This window comes from Dryobates pubescens, chromosome 7 (assembly GCF_014839835.1).
Source record: "Dryobates pubescens isolate bDryPub1 chromosome 7, bDryPub1.pri, whole genome shotgun sequence".
NCBI classification, from domain to species: domain Eukaryota; kingdom Metazoa; phylum Chordata; class Aves; order Piciformes; family Picidae; genus Dryobates; species Dryobates pubescens.
This window is the reverse complement of record NC_071618.1, coordinates 27,012,982-27,025,448: the sequence shown is the minus strand read 5'-3', so window position 1 is coordinate 27,025,448 and position 12,467 is coordinate 27,012,982. Positions and strand designations below refer to the sequence as shown.

At 39.6% G+C, this 12,467-nt stretch overlaps 1 protein-coding gene across 1 annotated transcript in view; it reads left to right on the top strand.

Moving 5' to 3' along the window:
• Positions 1-12,467, top strand: part of LMO7 (LIM domain 7) — a 140,272-nt gene that overhangs the window by 9,990 nt on the left and 117,815 nt on the right. The gene's annotated exons all lie outside the window — the stretch shown is intronic.

Here is a 12,467-nt window from a genome sequence, read left to right as displayed (position 1 = left end):
TTTCCAGCAGTGACTCATCTGATTGTTTTCTTTCCCCTGCCATCAGACAAAGAGGTGGGATAGATCAGGGTGTCTCTCAGGCAGTGGAAGGCATCTCTGTCACACTACCTTTCAGATACTGGGGAGGGAAATCTGGAAAGGGTACTGGGGTGTCTCAGCTGTTTTTAAAGGTATGCCAGTCTTCCACAGTTTGGTCATTTTTGTTGGGGTGTGTGGGGTGGATTTTGGTGTGTGTTTTTTTGGGGGGGTGTGTGTTTGTTTTTTGGGGGTGGTTTGGTGTGGGGGCATTTTTGTGTGTGTGTTGTTTGTTTTGTTGTTGTGTGGCATTGCTTTTGGTTGGGCTGTTGTTGTTTTGTCTTTTTTTATTATTATTTCCTCAGTGTTATCCCTAAGCCAGCTGTGCTGTGGCTGTAGCTTTGCCACATCTTGCATTTAGTCTTGCACTATTGCATAGTCTGGGAACAGATGAACCTAGTGCAGGCTCTGGGGGGAGGATATGCAGAAGAGGCCTGGATTTCTGTATCCTTCTCATCCCAAGCTCAGCATGTCTCTCTCCACTCAAGTAAAGAAACACGTGCCTTTGTTTCTTCTTGAGGTAGGGGGTGTATATTTGTTTCTCTTTGGGAAGGAACACTCTTCTGCAGACTGCTAGTGGAGGTAGATGTGACACACACCACATTTTTTATCTACCAAGGCATATAATGTAGCTTAAATTGCACATAGTGGTTTTTGGTCTTGGCATCAATGCAGATTTAGACCTGTAAGCGCTTTGGTTGTGTCTACCTACGTGATGTAGGCTGAGAACCGAAAGCAGTGTGGCTGCTGTCACACAGAAATCCATGTGAGCCATTTTAGGTCTGGCAGGAATACCCATGTGTTCTACTGTTTTATGCAACATAAACATCCTTTGAGATTAGACTGCTGGGAGTTAATTGCAGCCAGACACAGCTCATCGCTTTCTTCATCTAAAGGGCCTGGGTATTACTCACCTTTTTGTTTTGTGTGGAACTTGTTTCTATGTAACTACTTTTGTCTGTCAGGAAGACTGTTTCTCAGAGTACTAATACTGCCCAGGTTCCTCAACTGTTGTAAAATATAATGACTTGTTTGTCCTTTTAGATGAGCTTCATAGTTACAGAATGTAACATCCTTACCGTGAGAAGTATCTGTTGGAGAAGCTTCTCTTGAGAAAGCTACTTTAAATCCTTTCCTGTTTGGAGATTGGTATTTGGATTTCATATGCCCTCCTCTTTCTTGTATTAGATGTCTAATACAGTGATACAAGATTTAAAATCTCTGTGTAAAAATTAGCATTACATATCCCTTCCTGTCTGCTTTTTAACAACAGTTTTAAACCTGTAATTTGGAAGGGAAATAAATAACATAAAGAAGATGCAGATAAAAATCCATCCTGTGTTTGTGACTAGTCTGATGGACCACATGGTGCATTGAGGATCTTGGCATACAATGAGTAAGACTCTGGGCATTGAATGTTTTTACAACAGTGGGTATTGGGTACCGAATATCATTGTGTGTTGAACGTGTAGCATTGTCACGTTCCTCAACTTAGAGAAGTTTTGGCCACCATCTCAGCTTCCATGAGCTCCTGTTCACTGGGTTTTTTAGCACAAGTTTTATGACTGTGATAGCCCCTGGTTTTGTGCCAAGAAAAATCTGGTTTTAATCTTGAATTCTGAGCTGTGGTTTTTTGAGAGGTGCTCAGAAATAGTCTTCAGTATGAACTAAAAATTTGATTGCTTCCTGGAAATAAGTGCAGGACACTTTCTACTTTACACTGAATTTGACCAGGGTCTGTTGCAGCAATTCCCAGTGGTCATTAAAATATCATTTCTACTGCTGATATTTCCTTTCTATGTAGGATTAAACCGACGTGTTTTGGAATATTTACTTAGTGCACTTCTCTCTATTTAACTTTTTGGCATAATGGAGCTACAGCACTGTCATGAAAACATGGTTTTGTTTAAACACTACAATGAAGTGGAGTCTTTAATGACCTCTGGAATATGGTATAAGCCCTGTTAAATCATAGCTGTCAGGCTGGAGTTGTGGAAAAAAACATTGTTGAAGCAGTGGTTAGTTTCAGGGAGAGAATTCTGTAGCACTAAGAAAATTGATATAATGCTATTTTATACCTTGAAGCCCCTTGCTTCTATTTATACAGAGTGTCAGTGGGTGCTTGTTGATGATGCTTGTTGCAGATACCATTTGCTGGCCTTAGATGATAGGGAAACTGCTGTGTGGAGCAAATGAGCAGCTCATATTCTCCCTCTGCATAGATTCATTACTCTAACCAAGTTGCTCACATATATTCAGTCTGGAAATGCTGGAGGTCTTTGATCTTTAAAACTTAATGTTTGAGAATGTAAATGATGCACTTCTTTGATCTGCTTCCTAAATTAAATGGTAATTGTGCAAATTACATTAGGCAGCTTTCCATTTAAAGATTTGTACTTTTAATTTCACACTCTGTTAATTTTAAGCTGCATGTCCTTGTTGAGTTTTCATCAGTGAATTCTGGTAAGGGGGGAGATCCTTGTGTTTCTACATGGCCTAATTGTCAGCAGTGTGTGTATTTAGTGGTTAGACTTTAACATGCAGTTCCTCTAACAGTAGGGATTATCAGTTTTGCCTGTCTGTCTGTATAGCCTGGACTAGGGTAATAAGAACCGTTAAGGATGAGCAACTGAAAATGACTGGAGTTTGAGCTCCGTGTGCCCAGGGTGGGAGGCTCTGAATTGTTCACTTAAGGTGTCAAGGAACACTTTGGCATGTTTTGTGCTGCAACCTGGTGATGTGTTCTCCCAAGCATCTTCTGATAGCAAAGTAGCAGAAACATTCTGAGTCCTTCTGGTTGACTGGACCATTTGCTCTTGCATTTTCAAACTGCTGTCACCTTCTAATGGGGGGAAAAAACCGCACTCGGTAATTTAAGGCTCCTAAAACACTGAAGCTCATGCAAAGCTCAGTCTTTTCCTTACATCAGCTTTCTAGTAAGTAGTGGATTTGTCTGTCTTATTTACCATAAAAGATGATAAAGACCTCTCTGCCTTTGTCCTGCTTTCTTATGAAAGAGGCCTTTGAAGTCTAAGGGCCACATCAAACTGCCAGCTAGTAACTCACAAGGTTAATCAGAATCCTACCTGTGTGTTAATAGGCTCTTTTAAGCTCCTGTTGGTTTAATGCCAACTAAAAATCAGCTGCTAAACTGAAATGAAGTTGTTAATTACCCCCTTAGTAAAATCACTTTGTGTACTTTTCAATTATTAATATTTCTTTAACTACACAGAGATTAAATTTGTGTGTGGGAGAAGGTTCAAGGCATTAAGTACTGAATGTCTGCCACACCAACTTTAAGATGTACTCATGGCTGGAGGAGGTTTTATGTGGATTTTTTTTTTTTGTTTTGGTTTGTTGGGATTTTTCTTTAGGAGCAGGTAAAGTCTTTGTTCCAGAACAAACCACAGTCTGTGGAGTGGGATTTTCTGTTTTGAATATGGTAATATGGACCTTCTGCTGCAACTCATGCTACAGTCCCAGAATTTGTCTTGCTTCCTATCTCCTGCTGACTTCCTTTACTGATGTTTGTACTAAGTTCAGCATCATGCTGAATTACCATATTGCTGCTTTTTGCTAATTTCCATTTGTATGTGTGCTGGTGGATTTGAGCATTCATTTTCAGTAATTTGCATCAGATGTTAAAGAATCTGATTGCTTTAGTGGCACCCATTTGAGTTAGGAAATTGCCCAGCTGAAGTGAGCAGGAACATCTCAACTCAAAGCTGCTGCGGTAGCCTGCCGGTGTAGTTAAACTTTTTGTTTCAGCACCAAACTGAAAGAAGATATTTCCAGCCAGGGATTAAAACAGTTTCCAGGGAAAAGAAACTTGAAATGTATTTTCTGAGGTGACGGAAGTGATTTAGGTTGTATTTCAATGCTTCAGTGTGATACCTCCCTCATTAATGTTTCTTTTAGGTGGATAAGGACTTACAAAACTTCTGGATAACTGCTCACAATCAAAATTAACTCTTAGGTATTGTGGGTTTTTTGTTTGGTGTTTGGGTTTTGGTTTTGTTTTTTTTTTTAATTAAGAATTGGATGCTTAAATTGTGTCCAAAGAAGAGCCATGAGGATGATCAGAGGGCTGGAACACCTCTCCTATGAGGATAGAATGAAAGAGTTGGGGCTGTTCAGTCTGGAGAAGAGAAGGCTCTGAGGTGACCTAATTCTGGCCTTCCAGTTTCTGAAGGGGGCCTACAAGAAGTCTGGGGAGGGACTTCTCAGGATGTCAGGCAGTGACAGGACTAGGGGGAATGGAATGAAGCTGGAGGTGGGGAGGAAGTTCTTCTCCATGAGAGTGGTGAAGCCCTGGAATGGGTTGTCCAGGGAGGTGGTTGAGGCCCCATCCCTGGAGGTGTTTAAGCCCAGGCTGGATGAAGCTCTGGCCAGCCTGATCTAGTGTGGGGTGTCCCTGCCCATGGCAGGGGGGTTGGAACTAGATGATCCTTGTGGTCCCTTCCAACCCTGACTGATACTATGATACTAAATTTTACTTTTCTGTGTCTAAGTGTGGTGGAGGAGTCTAGATCATGCTTTCCTCAAAATTTCTCTTCCTCAATGTGTTCCTTGGGCTTCCATGCCCTTTTGAATAAGGAAGATTTGTAGAATTATTACATCAATAATTCTCATATATATGTGAATTGAAATTATCTGATTAAGATGTTTTGGTTTGGGGCAGAGGGGGCCAGAGGCACCCTTCTGTCCTTTCTGTTGCAAGATCAGAGACACCCATCAGAGAGGAGCTGGCTAGAAGTGGGACCATGCAGCAGGACCATTTGTGACTCTTCAGTCTCTCATTACCCAAGTCTGAGTTATGCCAGTGTGGTCACTGCTTATTTACTCCCATCTTCTTGAAGCCTAGTATGAAGGGTCTGTGGCTTGAGGTGGGGGATTAGTTAAACAGTAAAGTAACCGTTCTTAAAGCTGCTACTTTAAAATATCAGGTGATGCTGAAATGTGTGTTGTTTTTTTTTAATTATTGTTTCTTCATAGTGATTCAACTCATTTCAAGTCAAGCTAGAGCAAGTAATTAAGGAATTTTTGAAGTCCAGTTTTTATTTTTTTCCCCTCAAACTTGAATAACTTGAAACAGGTGTACTCCATAGGTGCTTAAGAGCAGGTAACTTGTAGTTCATAGTGAATGATGTTACCAGTTTTAAACTTCTTTCACTGCTCCCTCAAGGCTAGCCCAGGACAAAATACAAGACCTTAAACTTCAGACCAAAGCTTTGAATTTGAATGAATTGCTCAGGATGAAAAGAGAAGTCATAGGTGTGTTCTGTTTAATGGGTTTTAAAAAACACAGTACTGTCTGCTGCCTCATTCAGGGTGGCTTACTGTTGAGAGAGCTTCTCTCCTAGAGCCAAACTTCCATAAACTTTGTGGAGCCTCCCACTTTCCTGGTATAATTTCACTTCTAGCCTTGTCTGGGGAGTCTTATGACCTCCTGAGAGTTTGAGGCTTTTCCAGAGACCAGAGCTACAGAAGTGCCACAGCCCTGTAATACTTTGTGCAGCCCCCTGCCATGGAACACAGTAATCAAGGACTTAACGTTCCATAAAAACAGAACAAGGACCTGGTAGGACCTGGTAGCACAAGGTGCTCTTCCCTCTTTAAGGTGTGAGGCTGCTGCTAAATGCAGGAATTTATTGCAACCAGAAAAAAAAAAAAAAAGTATTTAAACAGCATTATACTTAATTGTATTCTTCTTTCCCTCCCCTCCTACTGACACTATAGGAAAAAGTTTTGACAGTGACAGCTCAGGCTAAACTTGCTCCTCAGGGGCTTCCTTATCAGCACAAGTATAGGTACTTGTTTGAAATCTTGGGAAACTGAAAGGGCCAAACTAGGCTTTAAAAAAAGTTCTTATTTTCCTGTGGGTATATCATGCACCAGGCTTCCTTTTCAGTTTTACAATAAATAGTATATGCTGGGGTTTGGCATTAGATCTTGAAATCATGATAAAATTAAATGCTAGTAGTTGGATGAAATGGGCTTAGACAGGCTTTACTTTGTTTTGGTGCTCTAGAGCTAATAATTTACAAATTGCTGAGCTAAGGGGCACAAATTAATGGCATTCCAGCCTCTTAAAATAGCCTCACTATGTCATACTGAAAAAATGTGTATTCGGCCTTCAGATGCTATGAATTTCACAAGTGTTTCATTTATGGGAGTAGACAAGATCAAGACACAGGAGTTGATGTTTTATGTTGGTTATTTTCTGTTTATCTGAGCAGTGCTGTAGCTTTTTGCACAGCACATCTCTGTGGTGTTTGCAAAATTGCTAAAGAGCTACAAAGAGTTTTCTGCCCTACTATTTTTCACATGTAGTTTTATTTGTTCTGTTTTGTTATTTGTTTGGGATTTTTATTTTTAGAAGACGTGTTGGTATCAGAAATTTTCTCACAAAAACTTTAGCCAGCAAATTTTACTGCTTAATTCCGTTTCACTTCATACAAAGTTTTCAGGTATGATTAAAATACAGTGCCTTCCATTGCAGTGTATTGTGACTTCCTCAGGATTCAGCAGGTATTTTCCTGGGATTTTTGACTTACCATTACAATATTTATAAGGGAAATATTTCATTCCAGAGTCAAGTGTTTTCAAATAATGTGGAATGTATTTTTCCAGGGAGGAAAGGAGTAAGCAGCAGTGGAACTGGAGTTAGTCAGACTTGCACCTTCTCCAGCACTGGATATAGCAAAGACAGGAGACAAAGGTGCAGCTAAAGTCATTTCCCCACTGCCAATCTGAGGCAAGATTACATGAGGGCTATGCTGGATACTGCCAGCATGTGCTAGAGGGGACTGGGCAGAAAGGAAAAGCTTGCATTCTGGGGTTCTCCACTTTTGTCTTGTTTCCTCCTTTGGCAGTAAGCTGTGTGGGCATTTGCATCTTCTTTCCCGAGGTGGCAAAAACCAGGGTTTTGGCTCTAGGTGGATTTTTGTTTAGTGTTGTTTTGGGGTGGGTGAGTTGGTTGTTTTAAAGTGTGTGGGTTTGGGGTTTGTTGTTTTGTTTTGCTTTGTGGTTTGGTGTTTTTTGTGTATGTCTAAAATGATGCCTTGAGCAGGTGTATTCTTGTAGCACCTGTGACCAAATAGCTGTGTAACAAAGTCCAGACCTGCTTTTACTTTGAATGTTCCCCTCAAAAAAAAGAAAAAAAGTTTGTTATTTTTCTTATGTGGTTTTTGGATGTTCATCAAAGAAAATATTGCAGTAGCTGTAGCTATCCTCTCTACTGGTACTTGTTCCATTCCCACGTAGCTGTGTCATTGGAGGTGCCCTGAAGGAGCCCTTTGTCCTTCAGAGCTTGTAGGTCATTTGTTTTTGTTAGAGCAAGATAATTTTCCCTCAAGGAAAGGGAAGCCAGATTTTTATATTTATTTTTTGTTTTGTATGACACCAACACCTAATTAGTGTAGAAATGTAGAAAGTCCCAAGTACCACCACATTGCACTCTCATCTCTCTACACAGGCACCTCCAGTGGTTCTAGGGTACCAGGCCACTAGAGGAGTGCAGCTGCACCAGCAAGAGCTTCTCAAAGCAGTGCAACACTAATAACCTTGCACATGAAGACCGGTCAGTCCCTTCTTCCTCATCCTCAGTAAGGCATGACAGTTAACAGGCCATATGGAGGAACCTTGTATTTTACTTTTCTGGTTTTGTTGTTTTGCAATGTCAGCTCATAGTAGGCATTATAGATTTGAATTTCTGACTTGACACATAGAGCATGCAACCTAAAATAGCCTAGATATAAAAAAATACATCTACACATAAATTAGTTTATCATGTGTGTTGAGCAGTTGCTGTGAAGTACCTTATTTCCAAAACAACACCAGAAGTTCCCACAAAACTCACTGTTTTCTTTTTATGTCCTAAATCCTGCAGATGCATACATGCTTAACCAAGAATTTTCTCTTGGTTTGGTATTCAGATGATGAGACTGAATGAGTAATAACCTCTTTCATGTGGAAATTGCATATATGGCTGGAAGGAGTTCAGAGGTCATGTAGTTCGTGACTGCTCTCTTGTAGGACTGGATATTCTTATACCTAGACCATTCCTAGCATATATTCTTTTTAACCTCTTAAGAACTGTCAAACTGGTCTATGGTACATAACTTTTGCAGCCAATTTTTCTTCCTAATAAGTGGCAGTCTTTGCTGCATGTATTTAGTACAACGTTGATAAACTAGTGAGATAAATGTTCCCTCACAGTCTCATCTCTTTATAAAAACTGGTCCTTGTAATCTTAAGCCTTTTTTCTGTCATGTCCTGAAGTGCACTACATAACAATAGCACATACTAAACAAAGAGTAGAGCAACTGCTGCTCAATACAGACTGCTAAATGACAACTTGAGGCAGTACCACTTTAACAGTGTGGGGGTGACTGACTACAAAATGAGGGTCAAGTCTGGGTTGGTTTTTGTTTGGTGGGGTTTTCTGGGGGGAGGTTAGGGGGGGTGTGTTTCGGGTTTTGGAGTGGGATTTGTGTGTTGGTTGTGGTTTTTATTTTGTTTTAATTTTTTTAATTGTTTTGAGAGATGGCCATATCCTAGCCTAGTGTTTGGTTGCCTTGTTTTTAAGAAAAAGCTTAACTGAGCTCTGCATGATTTTCTTACTGGATTTTAGAGAAAATACTCCAAATTTAGGACTAGAACAGTGAATTCTCATGCTATGTCACAGCTTGGATTTCTAAATAACATGGCTGTGGTCCGTCACCTAATTCTGTAAAGAATATGCTAGAGAGTCCTGGAACTGGAAATGTTTTCTCTTGGGTCCAGTTTAGTACCTTAGTCCAGTTGGATATTACTTCTTAGAAACCCTCTCTTTACATCCGTGATCATCTTCCCGCCATCACATAATGGGTTTTTAATCTCCTTACCTGGACTATATTTCCACAATCTGCCTGTCTTATTAAATGTAAAGGCTTTTTGCTAGTTGCATCATTTTAAGTCCATCTGTAGCCAGCTTACTGGTTTTCTTCTCATGCATCAGACCAGTTAATTTACCAAAGCAGGAACACCTAAATTGTTATATGTGACTTTTCAAACAGTATTATCTCCCTTCTAAACAGCTGTGGCTTGATGGTGACGGTGACATGCAATATTCTTCTAGACACTGAAGTTTTGGAGAGTAGTCTGAACGTTTTTCTAACTCTTATTCCAGTTTCTTCTTGTGTTGTCACACCTCTGAAAGGTTTCTTTAATTTCTCAGTCAATAAGACTTTTCCAAGCCTTTGAGTTGAAGATAATTGCTGGTGGTTTAGAGCAGCTCTGGAACACAGAAGAACTTTAATTAAGCAAATTCTTCTAGGCTTTGCCACCTTCAACACTCTCAATGGTTGTTTTCACAGTCCCAGGCTTCTTTGAAGAACCTGACAGCTCTTTAGCTGACATCATAACCATCTTGTCACTATTTATTCTTTCTCTATTTTTTTTTTTCTTCCCCTCTCATGGCCTTAGAATTCCTTCTACATCCTGTCTTGAGTTACTTTTTCCCTTTAAGTTGCCTGATGCTTTTTATTATGTTAGTTAGGTGAATTTTCTTCACTTCTGTCTTTTCTAATTGGTTCCTTGAAGAGTTCTTGTTTAATCATATTACTATTTGTGTTTGGCCATTCAGTTTCTCACCACATTAAAGAATACAAAATTAAACTTACTATAGTACTTTACTGATCTCATTCAACACCTAACAGATTCTGTAGTGGCCTTTAAAACAAAGTTTTGAGGCCATGAGCAAAGTTCTGCTGGGTAGTCTCTATATACAGACAGCAGAACTGTCTCCCTATCTTGTGTGGAACTGTTGCCTTCGTTAACGAAATACTTGAATGGGAAGCTGAACTATCTTGAGGTGCCTTGTTTAAAGTAGTGCCATATTTTAAAGTATCAATTCTAATGTTAAAAACTAAAGGGCACTTGTAGTGTGTAAAACCCATTGCTGACAGTCTAGATATTGGAATTACTAAGTCTGATGTTACTGGTCTTGCAGTAACATTTTTTTTTGTGGGGGTGGGGTGTTCTCTTTGTTTTAGTTTCTAGCAGGTGGTGGTTGTCGTTGGAGGCAAAAGAGAACATGAGGGGTGGTTATTGGAACAAAGTGTGTGTGTAAGCTAATAGGTAGCCTCCTGGACATGTGTGTGATGGAGTAAGGTTCTGTGCCGAGTTTTAATGACTGTGGTTATCATTCAGGATCCTTTAAGATTCAGTGGTTTATTCCTATTAGGTGGTTGCATTTCCTGCTTTCGCTCCAACAGAGGTGTTATGGCAAACTTCCATCTGTTTGTTCCAGCAGAGGCAAAATCTTCAATGGCTGAACAAAAAAATCCATCATTTAACTATATGCATGATGGTGAAAATAAACAAAACGGGTAAAGAACAACAGTTTTAGTGAAAATAGTCTTTATTTTTTTCTCCCCTTATTTTTTTTTTATAGAAGGCAAAAATGTTGCCCAAGAACTGAAAGAGACTATTTCCTATTTCTAGCTCTGGAAACAGTAGGCTCTTGGCATCAGGGTTAACTTCTTGATATGAGATCAGGGTCCTTTTTCTAGTTAAACATGAGGATAAAAAGAGCATTTGGTGCTAAAACATTCATTGGGCACTGTGCTGCTGTCTTCCTGTTCCTTAGTCAGAAGTGTTGTCTGGAAGTAGAGTCTTGGATTCTTGCTGTTTATAAATATTTGATCAAATACTTTATCATCTCCCAAGCCGTGGGAATTGAGTAAGTCTGTCGGAAACAGCACAAGCTGTAGGTGCAGCCTTATTTTGAAGCTTGTCAGGCGTTGTGATGGGAAAGGAAGAGCAGATGTTCTTTGAGCATTTGCAATAAGTTCAGTAAAGGTCTGTGCCTTCATCTTCAAGATCAAGGTCTGAGAGGAGACTTCTTATCCAGGAAGGCAAGAGAGGTTTAGAAGTATAGCATTTTAATGGACACTTCACTTCTTCCCCTTTGAGTATGTCTTCCACATAAAAAGTGATGCTTTGCTGCCTTCAAATTTTTGCCAACTAATATAGTATAATTACTCAGATTTATACTTTCACTGGTGTTAATGTACAGAATATTTGGAATATGATTTCTTTACTAACCAGTACTGTCAAAACCAGTGTAGAGTCCTAGACTTGTATAAAATTAGGAGAGTTTCCTAGTCTACTGCAGAATATTTCAGTAGTGAAAATGCAATTTAAACTTGTGTGGTAGGGGGGTGGCTGGGAAGAAGGTGGGGGGGAAAGACTGCTCCCTAAAACTAGTTGTTTGAATAGTTTCAGGTTAGTGATGGCCTGTATATTGTTGTGCTTGGTGGTTTTGCTGGTATCTGTCATAAAAAAGCTAAAAGAAGGTGTTCTCAGAGGAAGGTGAGACTCAGTTTGGTGTCATATGTAGAGCTCAGATATCAAAAGAACACAGTAAATGTTTTTTTATATAATAGTCAAATATGCACCTTATAATAAATGACAGGATGATGGGAACATGAGGGGGGAAGAAACCTTTGGGTACTCTAGTTTTGTGCTCCAGAAGTTATTTTCCTAGCATTTCTTTACTCAAGATAGCTGCAGATAGTGAACATTTTTATTCACCTGAAGACAAAGTTTCAAAGAGGGGGGGAAAAAGAAAAAAAAAAAAAGATGAAAAGGCCACAATAAATTCCACTTTACAACAGCAGAGGTCAGAATATGTCAGCAGATATGCGAGATTGATTTTTTTTTTTTTTTTTTGTAGTGACACTAGGATTCAGTGTGAATTCCCACCTGATATGAGCACAGCCTCTCAAACTGAGGCACCAGTCTTGGAGAATGTTGGCTAGCATAAGATAGGACTTACTAATGGCATTTTCATGGTTACATGGCTTAATTAAAAATGTATTGTATAGATTTAACACTTTGGACTTAACACAAGTTAGACTTGTGCCTACCTATTTGCGGATGCATGATTCCCTATCTTACTGTATATTACAAGGAAACCTTTAAGCAAACAAACATTTAAGAGTTGGCATATAGGGGCAGGAGGAAATGGTGGGTGATATTTCTCCTTAGTGCTCTTGCATCAGAAATCATTACACAGTTTATGAAAAGATACATTGCTCTGTGTTTTTTACCATGTAATTATAGAGAGGAGATCTACTCCCCTCCTCTGAATGTAAAAGTACTGGTATCCTCCCTCCCCACCCTGCGAATGTGCTGCCATACCCTGTACAGGTTGCTGTTGAGACCAAGGGTGCTGGGCAAGATGGGCAATAACTAGTTTAACTCCATGGGATAATTCCTTTGTTAGTCTGTAAACGTTACACAACTGATGTTTGAGTGCTTCAAGACGAAATTTCATCCAGATTTTTGTTCTAGCAAACTATTTAACAGAACATATGTCCAATAAAAGGCATAGTTCTGTCATG